The sequence below is a fragment of the Rhipicephalus sanguineus genome, chromosome 11 (assembly GCF_013339695.2).
Source record: "Rhipicephalus sanguineus isolate Rsan-2018 chromosome 11, BIME_Rsan_1.4, whole genome shotgun sequence".
In the NCBI taxonomy this organism is placed as follows: Eukaryota; Metazoa; Arthropoda; class Arachnida; order Ixodida; family Ixodidae; genus Rhipicephalus; species Rhipicephalus sanguineus.
This window is the reverse complement of record NC_051186.1, coordinates 9,051,583-9,071,872: the sequence shown is the minus strand read 5'-3', so window position 1 is coordinate 9,071,872 and position 20,290 is coordinate 9,051,583. Positions and strand designations below refer to the sequence as shown.

The following is a 20,290-nucleotide window of genomic DNA, read 5'->3' as shown; positions in this document are numbered from 1 at the left end:
AAGGTGGGGATCCGTGCATTTCGATTATTTGACCTTTAACTTATCAGCAGCAATACTGCAAGTGACCCGGTTCCGGCGGTCTTTGACCACCACTCGGAGATCGCATATCTTAAAGCGTTAGCAATAGGGACGGTTACCTGACAGGAAGGGCCGCCCGCGTAAACATTCGATGACGGCACGTCAACTCCGACGTCTCGCTGTGCCGTTGGACCCTCGAGACGGTAACTAGGGGAAACCCCGCCTTCTTCCCCGTGCATTCTTATCTCTCGGCTATCTGGAGTTGAGTGTCGGGCACGGCTTCGGCGCGGGGGCACTCGATTTTCTATCGCAAGCCGAGCCCGCGAAGTCGCCGCACGATAAACCGCGCGCTTCATTGCAAAGGCAAGGCAAACGCCATCCGCGGACACCCAACCCCGTGCAGGCCGCTACGCGATGGACGCCACCGGCCGGCCCAGATGCACTGCCTTCTTTCTGGTTGGGGCGCGGATTTCGGTGCTCGCCCTGCTGCTGGTATTGCTGTCCAAAACCGCCGTGGAAGCTGTCTCTTGCAAGGACGAGCATAACCAGGATGTGGAGTGGTGAGCGCGTTACCCTTTCTTCGAGCACCGTCCTTCAATGTGCGCGCGTATGTGGATCTGAACTGAGATGCGGGCACATTTATGTTCCTGTTTTTGTACCGCATGTTCATTAGGTGACTCGTAAACCTTTATACCACAATACAATATGACAAACATCACGAAAATAGACAGTTAATTATGAAACCGACAATACTGGTGCTCGCGTAGTCAGTTTTATTTTCTATGTGTCGTTTTCACGCCGTTTGATATATTATACCTTGCCAACGAGCCTTGCTGACAATCATTTTTTTTAAAGCATGTTGCCTTCTTTCCTTTTAATATTACATAGCTAGCCAAAATAACTTTTTCTCAGGCTTCATATACTTCCTTCTGGATAAAATTCACATGACGAAAGAGACTATCTTTGGAGCTTCACATGTGGAGTCCGAAATCGATGATGGAATCCCGTCTGGCCGGGAAGATGCCATGCTAACAAAATAGAACACCGAACCACAGATAAATACACTGTCTTCTTTTGTTGTTGTTGCTCAGTGTTTTCTTAGCCACTGTCCGTCTTTCTTCTGTTCCCTCTGTACAATGTGAATTTTGTGAACAACTAAACAAGTAAAGACATGGCGAACACACGTGCGACACCTCCATACAACGCATCATTGTGGTATAGGATAGCCTGCAGCAACATACTTTGGTAACGCTCGTAAAAAGTAAAAAAAGCTAAGTATTACTAAGGAAAGCAACTTGCACGACGGAACCCCTTCAACATGTTGCCCCCCCCCCCCCCAAAAAAAAAAAACGACGGGATGACTGTGGTTACAACTACGAATGACGTGCAGGTCGTTGTGATAATCAGCGCAATTTCCCGTGAAATTAGCAGCCAGGACCATTTCTAAGGAAACTTAGTTCGTGGAAGTGCACTTAGTCACCGAAAGACGTCGGCTTCAATTTATCAACAATCACATAATGAACTAAGCCCAGCCACGCAACTAACGTATGGACAAGTGGGTTTTCCCTGATGACCACATGTTCCCACATCCAACGTCCCTCGGTTCCCTGTTGAAGCTTTCTTTGTACGACATCTGTTGACCAACCGAGTCTGCGGAATATTAAACGAAGTTCGCATGCTCAGTGATCGCCTGCTACCGTGCTGTCCTTTACTATACATTCCTCGGATTTGAACAAGCAAAAAGTAGCACACGGAAATGACAGCTGCCACGAGCACTAGGCAGAACGTAAACAGAAGAAAGCCCATCCGCATTCTCCAAATGAAATCTTCAAACTTGTAAGAAACTGATATTTCATCGGTGATTAAAGCCGGTGCTGCCACGTTTCCGGAATACGTGCTATCTCTACCAGCTCTGAGCTGCCGAGGAAGTTGCCATCGGACAAGGTACTGACGGAATCGATCACCAACTCGAAGAGCTGAAACAGACTTCTTAACCCTCATTTGTATTTAATCGCTACCGCTCAGACGAATGGCCTACGCTCGCTGGCGAACTTAACCAGCTTCAGTATTGTTAACGCAGTTTTTTTCAGCTGCGAGACACAAACTCTTCAGAGACTTTTCCCTTCTTTAAGGGAGCCGCGTCAGGCGACTGTCCGAATATAGCAACAAGCGGCTATACGAGGGACGCTTCTTCAGCGTCATCCGTGCCACCCACGTGATGCATCCATCGGTCGCTGTATCCCAATCTCGCTCGTAGCAGTGACAACGACGTTATCGGTGCTGCACGTCAACGTCCTGGCAGCCCATGACTGTCCCCTAGAGAAGTCGCGACGAGTGTACAAACGCAGACGAGTGGAATCAGGAAACACTTATCGCAGACAGAACGTAAAGTCCATGTACACAAGTGCTGCAGGCTCAGTGAATGAATACCGCTATGCCTCATCAACCGTTGTATTGTTTGTACAAACCCAAGAGACATAATATAGCAGTACTATTGCAGTTAATCTTGCCGTAGACTTATCTTCCTCGGAAGTCTCGATCTGTAAACATGCGTAAAAGAAAGATAGTGTTTCTCGGCGACCACGGGACGAAATTTCACGTCGCTTCTTTTTTTCTTTTTCTTTTGGGAAAACCCGAAGTAGACCTTTCATGTAAGCTACGAATATTTTCACAAGGCATGGTCGAATTTACAACTCTGTAGCACAGGAAAAAAAAGCTATTTGACGATTCTGTGAAAATTTCCTGATAACACATGTAGCACGGTCAACGTAATATAATAAGTTTGACGTTAGCCCATTCGCAAGCGAACCCGCTCTCATCCCGCCAACGGCAAACAACGCTCAGCGTATTACCCTGGCACAAAAATGTGCGTGCGTTTGTTGTGCGATGTGCCGCTTCCTAATCGCACCATCAAACGCGAATATATTATATATGACGAATGTAATACTTGAAACACGAGCGACGGGACGCTGCGAATCGCAAACCAAATCACGCAACGCTTATGCGCAGTAGATGCAAGCAACAGGGCGACGAAGACCAGCCGTGCCACCAAGTGATCCCTCCACCCCCCCCCCCCCGGGGCCCCTACTATATACCCTTGTGATGCTGTCGAATGCTCGAGTATTGCGACCCTCCACGCCGAGTGGCAGCAGTGCTACAGACATTTCCATCGGGAAAAAGGAGCACCTCTTCTGGACTGTTGCGCGGGCGTATAGAGGCTGGCGCCATCGGCAGTGCTTTCTTGCAGGGTCGCGCATGTCTACACACAGTCCAACGTTCCCTAACGTGCACTTAATCTAAGTGCGCGGATGTGTGCATTTCACCCCGATCGAAATTCAGCCGTGGCCGACTATCGGAGCGGTGACTTCGCCCATGGCATATGCCACACCAGCCGCTAACCTGCTATGGAGGGTAAGGCGTTATATCCGCTCTTTCCGAGTTCAGTTTTCTAGTACAAACGATACACATTTTCCTTGCAAGAGCAACTCAGCACACAAAGATAATTCACAACGTGTCTCGTTCCATTCAGTAGGCCTCAGAAACACAACGACGCTTTCGTGTTCGTATCGCGCATGGCGGTTCTTTGTCGTGGGGGCTGAGGAGGTGCCGCAGCTCCAAGCTCAAGCCGCGTTGCAAATGTACGGCTGTCTTCAGAATCTGTCGCTCAGGGCAATGCCGAGGAAAGCCACACAGGATGTTTGGAGTCTTCCTAATATTCCATGCTGTGCACAGTGGAGAGTCCGAGTGTCAAATCTTATATTTGAAGTAATTTGTGTAGGCTACGTTGAGTCTGATCCGGTGAATGCCGTTCATCTTGCCTGCCGAGTCCTCGCGGCGTACGAAAGTTACAAGATGGGTCTGTTTTCTGCAGAGGTCCGTACTGGTTACTTGCTTCGCGCCATAACGATCGCTGCAGATTACAAGCAAACGAGACACCAGAGTCGTTGCATCTTTTATTGAAAAGGTAATATCAAATTTCGGGGATGTAGTGTCATGTGCGGCTCTTGCAGCGGAGTCAGCACGAACATTGACCGCAGTGAGCTGGTATCACAGCAGTACAACGTCGTGGTTCATGATCATTATTAGCGGGATGATGATGATGATGATGATGCAAACTTTATTGGGGTCCAGAGAAGACGCAGGGGAGCAGAAAGTTAGGCGGGCAGATCAGATTAAGAAGTTTGCGGGGATACCACCATGGCCGCAGCAAGCACAGGACCGTGTTGATTGGTGGAACATGGACTTCCCTTTGCCCTGCAGTGGGCCCAGTCAGGCTGATGATGATGATGAATTATTACGCAGGCACCTGATGTTCAGGACTAGTTCTTGCGAGCGCGGTAACTTCAAGATTTCAGTGCCGCTCGTGAGTCCGAGAATATCACCTAAGAATCCGGTATCTGATCTTTGATATATAGGAGCGCGCTCCGCAGTACAGTAAGCTCATAGCTGGGGCGGATGTATACGGTGACTCAGAGTGGCAGAGATGGTAACGATCGACGATGGTATCCATAGACCTATTGCAGATGATAAATATGTGACAGCCATCAGTGTAAATGTGACCGCGGGTTCTATAGTTGTAATGTGTTCAAGAACATAGTATGTCAGCGCTGGCTCAGGTGTGTTTCTCGTGCTCTGAACACCGGCACTGTCGTGACTATCGTCCAGGAAGGAACTTGCCATGGAGGCTCCATCAAAATCGATCGCTTTTCATAATTCAGTTGAAGGAAGTACTTGCCCAAGCAAGCGGATGGTTCGGTACACTGGCGGCAAAACGCGCGCTGACTCGGGGGAACTCTTGCTTCACAAGTTTGGGAACCGAAAGACGTCGACTTCCTATCAAGGTTCCTACAGTACGACTTGTTGCTGGGCGAGTTCGTTGACACCGAAGGCAGCTGTACGCACCTTCCTACAGTATACGTGTTTTTCGGCAAGTCTAGGCACACACTCACGATTTGGCTTGCATACTGTGCGCACCTGAAGCTTTGATTTGGTGAGACACTGTAGTGCAGGAACGCTGTACCGCAGGAGACCTTCACAAAAGGCCATGCACACGCGCGGCTGAGCTGTCACGGAGCATCAGCTATGACATCATGCGGAAGATGTTCGCGTATGATGCCAGCTTTTCCTTCAATACTCGATCAGGAAGCGATCATTAATCGGTCAAATATGACTCCCATGAACTTTTGACTTGACAGTTATCGGTTGTGAGAGCCCGCCACTTTTAATTTGTAGCGCGATATATGCCGTTTAGTAAAGGCATGCAGTGACGCCGCACTTGTCTGTTGACATTATTAGTCCACGTGTCAGTAAATGTTTCAGTGTAAGGTTAGTGGCCTTCCGCAATATTTCGCGTGGAAAGCGTAGATTGCGATTACTGCACCATATGCAGATGTCAACGGCATATAAGGCAATCTCAACCGATGCAGGGACACACTTTTCCAGGCCGATGAGAGAGGTAATGAATACAGTCGGGCTCAGTATACAGCCCTGCGCAACTACACGAAGTACTGTGTGATGAGTGGTGTCACCATCTATTGTTGGCACGTACAGCGCCCGGCGACTGCAACGCGCTACTCGAGGCGGGTGGCTGCTGGCGGTGAGGGTGACGGTGATGGACACGTCCCTCACCGCCAGCACGTGATGGCTGCATCCAGTAGACAGCCGTTAAGTCTGTGGTTCTTTGTGGCGCCGGCGGAGCGCTGCTTGCCACGACTTCGAAACGGAGAGCTCACATTCCGCACAGCGCGAAGCTGCTGTAGCTGGCGTGTGTGCGTTACGAAGGAATGCAGCACTCCGCTGGACACACTCAAGGCGTCTTCGAGTAGCAAATTGTAAAAAAAATATCACAACAAACTTTATTTACGTGGGACACTGCCTCGCCAAAGTAGCAGTTCGTGAAGTGTACGTACGTTGATGTTCAGTCACCCTGGGCAGCAGCACGCATACACTTGTGCTACTTTTGCACTGCGTGACTACTGAAATAGTAATAGCAGATACGTTACGGGTGTGTTCAAACGGCTTTTCATGGCGGGCAACCAAAATGACGGTATGTATTAAGAACATTCACCCACAGAAGGTCAGTCAGTCTTTATTTACTTCGTGTTGTCTTTCTTCGGTTGTTGGCTGCAGGTTCTTCATGTACAAAATGCCTAAGGAAGCGTCACGTGCCGCCTCGTGGCCTTCAACAAGGCTTCCACATCACCGAGGGCGGCGAGGAGTACTTCTACGTAGATGCACGGACGCCGGCGTCCACGTCTCGGTGGCCACGGTCGGAGCACTCGGTGGCCGAGGCCGCCGGAGCGCTGGCCAACATGGCACCACTTTACGCGATGAATAAGTCCGGCCTGGTGAAAGCTAACCAAATCGACGCGAAGTTTCCAACGACATAAGCATTTCGCTGTGTGGCCAGTAAAACTCCCGGAATGCTTATTGAAAAGGAGGAGGCAACGTCATCATTACACTGTCAATGTAGTGCCAGCCTAATCAGTGTTGCGCTAAATACCTCGCTAAAATTTGACGAGGAATGCGCGAACGCTCATCAGGCATATTGAATTAAGACGAAGTGTACCATTACAAGAGGAGAGGGACATAGGCAGGAGTCACAACACACAACAATTATTTCAAGAAACAAAAGTGTATCTGGAAAGGCCTACACTTATACCAGGTTGGTACCCTGGTGTCACCTGGTAAAAAAAACAATAGTGAAAAAATAGCATCAGCTTTTAGAATCAGCGCAAGGGTATCTATATCTAAGTCTATTAATAACAGCGAATCCAGGTCAATAAATGAAAATTAGCTAACTGATGAGGATCGGCTGAAGCGCACTCGGCAGACATCACCAAACCGTTACAGGGAATTTACCGCTGTCTCCAATGCTGACAGTGTGCAATCATTGAAACTGTCCGTACCAACCCACAGAGCTCAAACTTGGAAGATGCTTACTTGAGTCAGCTTCTGTGGACATGTCCCGGGCTACATACAGCTTCTCGCCGCCATCTTTGTCAGGCCACCAGATTAACTCAAATGTATTCGCGATCCACACCACCATTTGTTTCTGCGCTTTGCGTACAAAACTGAACTGCGCGTGTCTTAGTGCAATCTAACGCGAGAAAAAAAATGTTTTAAAAGGTCATCTCTCATGGCCATCGAGTTTGCCTGAGCGCAGTAACGCCACGCTCGTTTATTGATATAGCGAGTGACCAGCTACTACAGTATACATGACCAATAATGATATGAACCATGATTTGTAGCGTTGTGTAATGCATCGTTATAAGGATGAATGCTTAGTCTTTTGGCAGACACTGAGTAATTTTTAATGCTCTACTCGCTGCTACCCACTGTTGCAGAACTTGGCCTACGCGACGTACAACGACCAGCCTCCGACAGGCACTGACGGTGCCACTGTCGACAGTCATGGTCACACGAAAGGTGAGGCTGCGTCAGTGGTACTCAACGTTAATATGCCAACAGCGGGAACCTCTCGATAAGGCAGGCGCATGACATTAGAAGTACGGAATAATAGCGCATCTCTATGCGCTATTTTTATTCAAGCTTCATGGTCTGGTGGAATGCCAAACACAAGGGGTGGGGGGGGGAGAACAAACAAGAAAGCTCGAGCCGGAAACAAAGTAGCAGGAAGAGTGCTTCACTAGAACCTTTTCTGTTAAGGCTCTGGAATAATGTACGAAGTCGCTCTATAAGCAACTCATGAACCGAACAGCCGCGTGGCCCACTGAGAGCTCGTCAGCTGTCAAGGCTCGTGGCCCTGCGTAGATATTCTTTATCCTTTAAGCGGTTCGGTGTCCTTTTCTGCACATTTGTTTTTGCCCTGTCATGGCGAATCGATCGCCATCATAGTAGTAGTGTTGCGTTATTACAGCCTATGCGGGCGTCGTGACAAACTCAGTTTCAACCGCGCTGAGCGTGACAAATTTGTTACGCACTTCGAAGAAACATGAAATTTGATTTCATGCATTCAATAATACCACGAAACAAATCTCTTCTTTACATGGCGCTTCCGCAGGAGGAAAGAGTGTTCAATTTCCGTTCTAATGAAAGTGCCGAAACTGCAGCGAAGACAGTGTATATTACAGTTTCTATAGCGGTGCTCGAAATGTCTGAAATCCTGGAATAACGATTAGAACAATAAGTTCGAATATCTTCAAATCAAATAGTCGTTATTGGTAAATATGAGTAGCACTATAATATCTTAGAATACTTCGAAACGCGCATAATGCTCAAGTGAAGACAAGTGTGAACACATATACGATCAGTCTCATTATCGTCGGGAGTAGTATGCATGCATATAATCCCATAAGCAGTCTAAGTCGATCTCGGAGCAAAACTGCCTGCTCAGCAGCAATCTTTCCGCTTCTCTGGAAAGTACTGTGTATACTCACAAACCTATTTGTTCCCGTTCGTATTGCGCTCGCCGTAAACAATGCTTCATAGCGTGTAATATGATAGAAACTTATTACCGACGTGTGGATCATGCATTAACTTCCAGAAGTCTGTGAGTAATTCGAAAAGAAATGTTGAGCTGGTATACGGCAATCTATTTAATTCCCTTCGCTTCGGGCCACTGTTCCGATTCAGCAACATCGTCTTCATTACGAGCCTATTTTATGTCCACTGCATGATCAAGGCATCTTCCATTGCTCTCCGACTTACTCTACTTCCCACGAAACCTATAAAACGTTTTATAGAGGTTTACAGAGGTTTCAGACGTTTTAAAGACGTTTTATATAGGTTTTGTGTTTCATGGGTTGTGCGAGCTGATACATCTTATCCCTCTTCGTATCCATACCCTTACTCTATTCACCACCGGCTGTCTGTCCCACGCATTATGTGGCCGACCCAAGTTCATTTCTTCGCACTCGATTTAATCTGAGGATTGATATAGTCGTACACTCCCATACATATAATATTATCATTTGCATTCCCTTGCAGGCGTTATCCTATTCGACGAGCAGCAGGGCGTGTGGCTGGTCCACAGTGTGCCGGATTTTCCGGGCTCCCTGACAGCGGACACTACGAGTTCCCCGACACCGGCCGCGAGTACGGACAAGTGGCGCTGTGCGTCACATTCCCACGACCCAGCTGGACACAATCGGTACGCCATCGCAGGAAGCGCAAAATAGAGGCGTTTGTTTCCCTTACGCACCGCTATTTTTGCATTGACGTGAAACGAGTGCTCTTCAGACATCAGGCGCTTCATACACGGGTGCGGCGGCCGCATTACTCCAGGTAACCATATGCTTGTGCTGATAGCCAGGGGCGTAGGCAGAAATTTTTTCGGGGGTTTGGGGGGCACCTCCTTGATCTGAAATGGGGGCCGGGCAGGAAGTGGGTCGAGTGTCATTTCGTGCTCTGTATGTCATAGCAAAAAAAAAAAAAATGGGGGGGGGGGGGAAACGGGCCCGGTGTGCCACCCCCTGGCTACGCCATTGCTGATAGCCTAGCTTCGGTAACTAGTCGTGACCTGGAAGAAAACCTTCTCGTGAGTTTTTTTTTTTTTTTCCTGTTACTAATTCCAGAAAAGTTCTGATCCCTGCAATTCCATTAAGAAACGGGACGAGTGGTGAAACTGCGTTTCGTGCATTTCACCTCAAACGTATGGTAACACACTGAAATCCGCTATGGTTTGACAAACCAAACAACGCAAGCGCGCTAAGTAGGCAGCAACTGCCATCTCTCGTTATCTTCGTCAGGGTTCAGCGAAGTCGCCAATAGTAGCAGCGCCTTCATGGCACCATTGAGTCGGTCACCACATCAATGACATAACTGTTCCCGAGGCAGAGAAAACTCCACAGTGCCACTTACTGAAAATCTTGCTCGTAACAGCGACGTATTCTCGTAACGAAGTTTGCAAGAATGCGTCGTGATCTGTGCCGTCAGCAATTTCATTTTTCCTCCTGGTAGCGAGCGATCGTATTTGTGATAAACATATAAAGTTGAATTGACAGAATCGGCTTATTCGCCCTGCTACTCCAATAGGGAATATTTCCATAGAGTATACCTAACCGTCTATTGTATACACTGGGCATGTGTCAGCAGCCTGTTGGAAGAGGAGTATACAGGCGACATACAATAAATTACTCGGGCTGCTCACACTTTCGTGGAGTATAGAGTAGAAGCCATTTTACATGCTGCATATATACATTGTATATAGATAGAGCAGCACGTAGAATCCATAGTATATACTCTTTGTATACATTTCCATACAAAGGGTTGTATACAAGGGGTATATACCTCTGCATGCACTTTTATACAAAGGAAATCCAAAAAGGCAGGAACGGGAAGATGGAAGCTTGCGTTGAAAAAATCCGTAAACAAGGGAGGGGTGCTCGAGCCGACGTGTTCGACAAGTGGATTTGTCTTCTTCAAGGATGGAAGTTCCAGCCTTGAAGAAGACAAGTCACTTGTCGAAACGTCGGCACCGTTATGTTAAAATACAACCATTTGTTACCCCACAGAAGCGCTATTCTCATCCGGAGTAACACGCTAGGCGAGCCACCGGGCAAACAATTTCTGAGGTTTATTAAATAGCTCTTCTCACCCCTCCCCAACTGTCTCTAACATAAAAACCGCGTTTTTCGTCTCGCAGCAACGCATCTCCGTCTCCAGCATCCCGACATCTACACAGCTACGCCCCGCAGAGCCTTCTCACCGCGCACCCTCCGTTGGCGCTACGCGTGCAGAAGAGGTTCCCCACACACAGCCGTGGCTGCTCACCGCCAAACTGGTCACCCAGGGAAACGCCACGTTCGTCAGCTTCGCCAAACAAGGGCAGTACGAACAGGGGGGTAGCTGTGCTGCCGATGTCTTACGCTAGGGTTCTGTGTAACACTCAAAGTTTCGAGGCATATGCAAACAGGCATTTTGAATGTTTATTTCTATGAAATTCATGGCTTCCAGGGCGTTTTACTGAAATCCGGTTACATGCCCCAAATCAGAGTGTCAGGTTTTGTTGCTCTGGTTCGAAATTTGAGCAATATCTGTAAGACAAACGCTCATTCTCATCAGTAGAAATTTTTTTTTCCATTGGTGCAGGAATCGCTGTCCCTGCTACAACTTTCTACGTTTGCAAACACACCAATGTTTGCGTCCGCGGCTCTGAGACGTTTCTTCAGTTCACGAAATGGAACACCGGTACACCATTCTGACTTTCGCACTAACAACTGGGGATGGTGGGAGATACAGCGCAACGTAATAAAAAGTCCGAAAAGAGGTCATGCGTGGACATGCAAGCGAAAGAATTGCAATTACTAGACAATTCTTTCACGTATATTCGATTACAAAAGTCCGCCAGTATGCAGGGTATATCACCTATGACCCAGATAGGCCACAAAAGGTGAGTAAGCCTCGCATACTTAGGCAAATTGTCTTCGGTTCTGTTCTATAATTGTGGTCATGCAAGAAGGAATAGATGGTTGTATGAAGTTCCTAGCAATGTTTCCTTGAAAGAGGAACGGTGCCTTTCGACAGAGGATATCGCACGAGCACGAAGGATTTCCGCGAGCACTTCATGAAAACTTTGACCGCCTTGTGGGCTTACGGTTGGCAAGTGCTTTAGCTGAAGATTCCAGTACTGACTGAAGGGAACTTACGAACGAAGATCCTTAGGGATTTAACGAAGTGCTGGAAAATGCAGGCACACTTTCAGCAACCTCGCACTGCCAATTGCAAAGAATTTTTTTCCCAAAATCGCAAGCCTCCTCGAAATGTATCGATAGAATACCTGAAGCCTGCCGCACCAGTAACTGTTTGAGGTGCTTCTGAAGCTAGAAAGTAGACATGTCCCTTGTTTCCCGTTCAATATTTTGAAAGATGGTTTGCGGAAACCAACCAATGGAGGCGGCGTTGCACTACTGTATACTGTAACATTTGGAGGTTGGCCACCAGAGTGTGCCCACCAAGGGCGTCTGCATAGCTTTTTGCAGGGGTGTGCATCCGCATGGGACATCTAGCGCAAGCAGCCTTTCTTTCGCAGCTGTGACATGACTTGCAGGATTAGTCAATAGTGTGTAACGCGCAGTCAGTTACTCTTAATGACAACGGTTATCTTGCCTATGCGCTACATGCCCAGCTCATGTCCATTTCTTCTTCTTGATTGCGACTAAGGTGTCCTCAACACCCGTTAGTTCCCAGACCCACTCTGCTCTCTTCTTATGCCTTAAGGTTACACCTATCGTTTTCCTTTCCATTGTTCGCCGCGTCGTCCTCAGTTTAAGTTGAACCCTCTTTGTAAGCCTCCAGGTTTCTGCTCCGGTGGTAAGTACCGGTGAGATGCAGCTGTTATGTACCTTCCACTCAGGTGATAGTGATAAACTATAATTCATGATTTGAGAGTGCTTGCTGAATGTACTCGATACCATCCTTATTCTCCTAGTTACGTCAGTCTCATGGTTCGGTTCCGCGGTTGCTCCTAAGTAGACGTATTCCTTTACAAATTACAGTGCCTCGCTACCTATCGCAAAGCGCCGTTCTCTTCCGAGACTGTTGTCTATTACCTTAGTTTTCTGCATATTAATTTTCAGAAGAGAAGGCGAACGCGGGAGGGGGAGACCGAAAGTTAGGTGTGCAGATGCGATTAAGAAATTCGCGGGTATAACGTGGCAGCAGCACGCACAGGACCGGGTTGATCGGCGGAACATGGGAGAGGCCTTTGCCCTGCAGTGGGCGTAGTCAGGTGGATGATGATGATGATGATGAAGATGCAACGGGCAAAGTTGGCTAGCATCCCTGAAGGTTCTTTCACGGACATGCGGGACCTGAGTGTGATAACCAAGCTGTGCAGCTTATTCCTACTGCATGCAAACTACGATGTGTTCTGGTGAACAATAACCGCCATATTGACAATTGGACTATTTTCCACTGTAAACATCTTCTAAATATAATCCCAACATTTTTGTGGACGTTTTGGGTGCGCTGCAAGACGGAACTACGCAGCGGACGTGTCCTTGTCAACCTCGCAATGTCAACATAAGGAAATTCTGCTGCTTCTGCTTCGATTGCGACTCCGGTACAGCCGGTCGTATTGACTCAGCCGCGCGATCCTGGTAACTTCTGCGGGACAGACAAAGTTGACGTAGATAACTGGATCGCAAATCGGTGGGACCCAACAATGATGCTCGGCAATGTTGCCTTCTATCTCTGCAGAACAGCAGGCGTGTTATTTCGTGTGTGAGCCACGGCTTCCCTCACTTTCTCCCCCTCTGAATGCCTATGGTGCCAACCACTTAGCTGGTCGTAGTGAAAGGCCACTAATGCCAGTGTCACATGCGCACCTTTGATCACTATCAGGGCCGATCCGGATTAGACTCGATCCGTATCAGTTGCTGTTAGATGGTTACCTTCAATCGCAATCAAGCCCGATTGGGATCAAGGCGGTCGCAATCTGCGCATCATGATCTGGCTCACAGACAGCGATGCGTGATTTGACAGACGTATGCGTAAAACGCCATCAGGATTAGTTCGGACCGAGAAGCAGCGACCATTGTTGATGGCGATCAAGAAATCCGATCTGGATCGGCCCCGATATTGATCAAGAGTGCCCTTATGACAGCGGTGTAGGATTACCACCGCTGAGTGGCCGTGATTGTTTGGTGCCCCATCAGTGGTCACACATATCGGGCTGTTCTCAACAGTGTCTTCGAACATGATGTTTGCATTTGTCTTCATTGTGTCTCTTTACCTCCAACACAGTTTGTCAACCTTGCAGTGCGTGACTTTTTCTGAACATGTCATGCATTGCGACGCTTTTCAGAATGTGCATTAGCCAGTAAGAGAAACGAAAGACGGAAGTTCTCGTAGTTTTTCGAAGCAATCCGAACTTAAAACTTTCAAGGCCGGCTTTATCCTAATGCGTAGAATGTGTGCCCTTAACCCCTCTTGTTTTGTCTGGGAAGTCTAGCGGAATTTTTTTTCGACGTGAGTGACACGTAGCTACGGTGCACATTGGTAATGAAATAAATCAGACGTAACTGCGACGTCAAAGATGTTGAAACCGCTGCTCAAGTACGTCAGTGCAGCTATCACTGTCAAACTGCACCAGAGTTAGTTCTGAACCATGGCAGCTCCATGAACGGCCGTGGTACAACTAACTACCTGTGGTGGCCCTGGGCCGCTCGCAGACGTCTACGAGACGGCCGTGGGCATCACTCTCGGGAAGGACGTACTGGTCTCTACGTGGCGGAACGGTCGTGGTGGCAAGCTACCGCCGGCCTGCAACGGCGTCGCCGGCCCGCGGGTGCTGGACGTGTTGCAGATGCGCTTCGACCAGGCCTCGAGCAACGCCTCGCTGGCCTTCGACAACACCGAGGACCACAGCAAGTGGGCCGTTTCCCTGCCCGGCAAGACGTGGACGCACGACAAGGCAGAGGAGAGCGGAGGGAACAGCGACGTGGGCTACGTGCATAGGCACGCTCACCGAATGGTACGTACGCACACACGTGCTCGCACCTTCCTCAGTCATCGACCTTACGAGGCAAGGTCGAGCCTCGCACTCCGAGAAGAAAGAAACGGAGTATGCGTAACTATTTATGGTCAGGCCTGACTTGCAACTCTCTTTAAAGAGACACGTTAAGTCTCTTTTGCGTCCCACGACTCTCCTGAGAGAGTATAATGATTGTCAAAGAGAGTTCATGCGTCACTTTAAAGAGACATATACGTGGCAAGTCAGGATCTAACAAAAAAAAATAGTCAGACTTTCTTTTTCCTTAGAGTGCAACACTGCATTAAGTCAGTGTTATACTCAGAATAGCGGTGGCTTGAGCTAGTTGGTTTTCCATTTTTATTCATGTGAGGTAGCGCGAACGAGGACGACTCGTCCAAGTCATTTCTATGCCCATTCTCCCGCTTGGTGCTACACCACATTAACAGTTATACTCGGCCGGAGAATACCTTGACATTAATCTGATTTCCATAATAAACGGTTCTGTTACACAGAAGCAGTTGTGTTAATACTTCAGAGACACAGAGGGGCGCGAAAACAGAGGAAGCAAGGAAGCTTAACTAGACACGCGTCCACGCGGCTGCAAACTCTACACATTCATAATAAAACATTCCGTATGTCATTTCAATAATTCCATACGTTTCCTTACTGAATTCATGTTTTGTCTATATTTTCCATACATTTACCATATATTTCCGTAAGAATCTTACGGAAACATATGAAATTGTTGGAATGGTATACGGAACGTTTCAGTACTATGAATATGGGCGATGAAACTTTGAAGCAGAAGCTCCCTAGTGGGATATTGTCTATGCAGTGCGCTAGCATTATTAACATGAAAGTATATTATGCCGGGGTCCACCAAGACTTCAGTGACGTATTTCCGTCACGGAAAAAATACCCACGATCTGATGACAAATAAAAGCTTCCATCAAGCAAACTAGCAGCTGTTCCGTTGTGGGGTCTGAGAGGACGCCGCGCTTGAGGAACACAGGGACGCAGTTCACGCGGTCGTGCAACAACACACACGTTTATTAACTAGCTTTTTACATACGACGAACTCGCCTGCCGCATCTGATACACAACTAGGGCCACGCTAAATAACCTTATACAATACCAATACATACCCCGAAAGCCATAACCCACACCCAAGACACAAAGACACAATGCACCGCGAATGCGACGTCGCCGACTCAACACGAGGGCCCGCGGGAAACGAGCCGCGGTATCGTCCCCCACGGACCCGCCGCGGGGGACGTCCATCCACGCACGCCGCCAAACCAGAGGCTCGCTGCCGTTTTCTGTCCACCGGCCTAGCTTTTCCGGTAGGCGACGTGCCGGCGCCCCGCGCTAACTCTAGCCCGCGCGAGCACATTGCCACTGCTCGCTCGGCGGCCGTTTAACCTAACTGCGGCCTATCCGCGAGCCGCGCGGCGCCGAGCGCAAACGGCTTTACAGGGGGTGATAGAACCCCCACACCGTGCACGAATACAACTGATGAGTGAAGCTCCTTAAAATGGGACGCAAACGACTATGCGCCTGATCTCGCATCTGGCTTTGATGAAGGCGGTAGTGTGGAGCGTGTGGGGAGAGCGTCTGCTGGCGCTCGGTGGCGGGAACGACTGGGGAGCGAGAGTGCGCTCGCGCAGCGCAGAGAGAGGGGCGCGAGCGGTGATGCGGCAGGGAGCTTCGACGGCGGCGACGGAACACCGCACGCGACGTTCGGCGCGCGCAGCGTTTCATTGCTTTTATTGCTCCGGCGCCGGGTGGGGAGAGCGTCGCTACTACCTTCGAGAAGCCCCTAGTGCCTAGAATTATGTTGTCATTCACAATCCACGATAAAGGCGGTGAAGTGAAGACAACCATTATAACCCAGTTGCGCACAGAGCTTTTCTTTCTTTAACCGCGAATTTCTGGTGCGCTAGAACCAACCGCTGAAGGCCTAAACATTTCCTCTTAAATCACCGGCCACTACAACCTAAAGCGGTTGCTTAACGGCGACGGCGGTGCGGCCTAAGAGCTTCGCTCCTAAGAAAATATTCCCACGACCTCTCGGTTTGCGACAACAGATCGGCATGCTATCGACTGCGCCACCGTCACACACTCTGGAGGTGTTACAAACGCGCATTTTATATCTCACCTTTCCTCACACAGGCTTTGGTGGGCGGGTGGTGTCGCCGTGTTGGAGCGGGAACTTTTGTGCATATAGTTTCTCGCAAAGATTTTTACGTCATCGCTTTACGTCATCAAAGCAATTTTCGTCATCGCTTTACGTCATCAAAGCAGTATTCATAGCCACTGCATTGCATCAGGGCTAGGCAGTATCTCAGAGATACTTTTGAGTATAGATAGTATTTCAGAGATACTTTGAGCATCTGTATTTCTGCATCGAGATACATTTGAAAAATGTATTTGCATCTCAGTAGTGAAATACTTTTATGATATATCGTTTGTATCGCGATACTATGCAGTACACGAGTACCTCGTTACATATTGTTGTCGGAAATGAGTTTATGCAAGTTTTCAAGGGGGGAATGAGGTTTGTTTGTTTTTGTGCCAATACAAGCAAAGACGCACTGGCGGTCGCCGACCGAAAGGGCGGCGATGGTGTCCCTTCATGCGCAGAATGGCCCATGTAGTACAGCGCGCGACGCCACAGACGGCAGAATCGCGGAGGCAGTGTTGTAGCCCTCTGCCGACGAAAGTCGCTGTCTCTGAAGGCTAGTGCAGCACGCCTAATTTTTTTTCGGGTGGCAAGCCATTACTTCGTGACCTCCCGCGCGGATACCGCCTTGGAACAGAGGCTTCGCAATGCTTCGCGTGCGTTCAGTTCTGAAAGCGGCGGCACTTCGAAAAGCAGTTCCAGTTGTCGCGGCGGAAGTGTCCAGAAGATGGCTATCTTTGTCGTGCTTTCAGCCACTTCTCCAGCGTGCCGGGGTGCGTTCCTAATTGATCACAATCGTGAAACGGTCTTTTGTGGTACCAGGCTCCCCCACCGCCGGAGCCGACTTCGCTTGTTGCGGCTTGCTGAAACGGGTGCTGGTGGCGTCGGTAATGATGACAGCTTTATTGAAAAGTGACCCTTTCGGCCCAGGCGACGAGTGCTTGCTGTAGTTTCTGATGGGGCGCTCTCAGCAGCTGTCCTTGTTTCCTCGTCTGTTTAGACAGCTGGCAGGAGCGACTTGGGGGGGGGGGGGGTGGTTAAACCCTCACACACCCAAACAACGCGATTTTAGGAAGCCAATGTTTGAATTGTGCAGTTTTGGCGTATTGGGTTCTATTGCGCGTATAGGTAATTATGGCCGGCCTATATGGGCAGCGGAATCATCAGCCGTCTGACCCGGCGCCGACCGGGCCAGACGGCTGAGGGTTCCGAAGATGGGGACCGATTTCGGCTTCTAAACGGTCAGAACATCCCACGTGAGGGCGGAAGTGTTCCGGTATCTAGATGACCCGAGAAGAAATATCACCACACTGCAGAGCCATCCGACTATGAAGGCGGTATTTATACACTATAACAAGAATTTGTCCTCGTCTGCAGCGGTGGAGGGACTTCTTTCGCGAGTCCTGTGCTGAGGCCGAACCGACGCTGTCTAGAAGACAGCCTATTTGAGATGCTCACACAGCAGCCTTCTCAGCAAAGCAGATCTTATGTGCAAAATAAAAGCATACCTTTTCTCAATTGACTGGTGTTCATTAGTGATTCGAGTAATTTGCTTAGACTGTGCTGTTTCTAGAATAGCTCATTTTGTTGTCACCAAGTATGTCGATTTCAGTGTCCAATGCTTGTTACTCTTGCTGTGAAGTAGTTTACTTTTTTGTTGCAAATGATAGGTGAAATTATTTCATTATTACTAATTATGTACTTTGTAATCCACGGAGAACTAAACAAGTACGTTTTTTTTTTCATTGAAATCATGACTGGTTATAGGTAACCTGCAAACGAAATGTGTGAACTTATGAATGCATCAGCCGTAAGTTCCGTGTTCTAAAGCAATTTGATGCGCTATTAACGTGCTTTACGGACACGATCGACCTCTGTAGCTATACTTTCAATAACGTGTTTATCACAAAGCGTTTTTATGTTTTCCCAATCTGTGTGCAGCAATCTCAACTGCGAAGAGGCGGCGAAACCCTGTGCTTCCGCAACGCTATGCTCCATGGTTTGCTCCTCAACAGCGTCGTCTCGCACGACACCTGTCCGAGGAACACCGCGGCCGCCTGATTGTGCAGCGACGAACGTTTACTATGACACACACACCATCACGCTGACGAAACGAAGAATAAAGCTAGTGCGCGATTTAATCGCCTCGGCCGTCGGCCATCTATTTTCCTGTTGTCGGGCAGAATTCATATCTGTTTATCTTCGCTATGTGTACCATTTTTTTTTTTTTACTGCGGACCCCTGCGTGGTCCTAGCAGGAGGGTAAAAAAAAATGAGCTTGGCACTAGTGGTGCCAAACCTGAAGGAACAGTGGAGCCAGGCGGCCTTGCTTGTTTTTTTTTTTTTCTTCTTTCGTTCTTCCTCTGCTTTTCTACGTCTTCCTTGTCAGTTTCTTGCTACTTCTTTCTCTCGCTGTCTTAATACATCTCGAGCTGGTTGGTTGATCATAACGCGGCGAAAACAGCGCACACTTGACGAGGACGGACAGAGGGAACACCGGGCACAGCACGTGTGCCCTGTGTTGTGTGTGGTACCTTCCATAGAATTTAGGCGAGTGGCGGTGCGTGAGATAAGTCGAAGAGCCGCAGCGTCAACGAAATTTTCTGTCGACATGGAAGGTCGCGCTTACGTGCATGCGAGAGTGCTCGTGATATGCGAACGTATTCTTGTTCTTTGAACACGACTGGAAGTAAAAGTACTCTCAGTGAGTTGACAGTGGAATTCAGGTTGTATTAATATCTACCTTACGGCTGAATCCGCAATTATACAAGCGCATCTTCGGGATATCTTCGACGTCAAGTGCGTTATCCAAAGTTTATACGATCGTGTAGATTCTCTGTCAAAGGAACAGCAGTGTTAAAACCGCCAGCAACAATCCAACTTTCATGGTTCACGAGGGGCAGCTCTCCGCGGCCTGTTAATTCAGAACCTGCTTGCAACTCGATCTGTGCACGCACTGAATAAGTCAGCACGAGATCCGTGGCAATAGAACTCAAAGCCGCACACAAGTTATGTAAAATCTGAGGCCAGCACAGGTCGGCAAGCTCACTCATGAGTCGACTCACTCAGACTCAGATCGGGCCGTGAGTCTGGGTGAGTAATATTTTGGTGAGTTTGAGTCCAAGTGACACCTGCTGAAGAAAATTTTAGTGAGTCTTAGTCCGAGTGAGTCCAGTTGAGGAAATATTGGTGAGTCGAGTACGAGTGAGCCCTAAGCGAAAAATATATTTCTTAAGTGAGTCCGAGTGAACTCGACCTTTTGTTGCCGACTTATGGTCCTATCTACTCATTTTCAGCATTACAATCAGCCTTATATCGGCTTACGATTATACTCGTCTATTCACACATATCTCCGTAAATTGTCACTCATGCGCCGCTTCAATAATAATTGATCAGAGGCATGAGTTAGGGGAAGGGGTGCCATGGCCTCCCCCCCGCAAGCTCTTTCATGGGAAGTTCTTGATAAAAATATCTCGTGTGAGTCGCGTATTTCATAAAAATGTCCTTACTGGTTGGATATATGATAATGATGACACATATATGGTATATGATAACTCGTATTTGAAGGTACAAGATCAAAAGGCGTATCATATATAGAGCACTGATTATGGGAGATATTGGTCTTAAAGAGGATTGACACCATGACAGAAAAA

At 48.4% G+C, this 20,290-nt stretch overlaps 1 pseudogene; it reads left to right on the top strand.

Annotated features, from left to right (window-relative positions):
• The first annotated feature begins 315 nt into the window (after positions 1–315).
• Positions 316–18,732, top strand: LOC119374297 (deoxyribonuclease-2-alpha-like; annotated as a pseudogene).
• Positions 18,733–20,290: the final 1,558 nt, after the last annotated feature.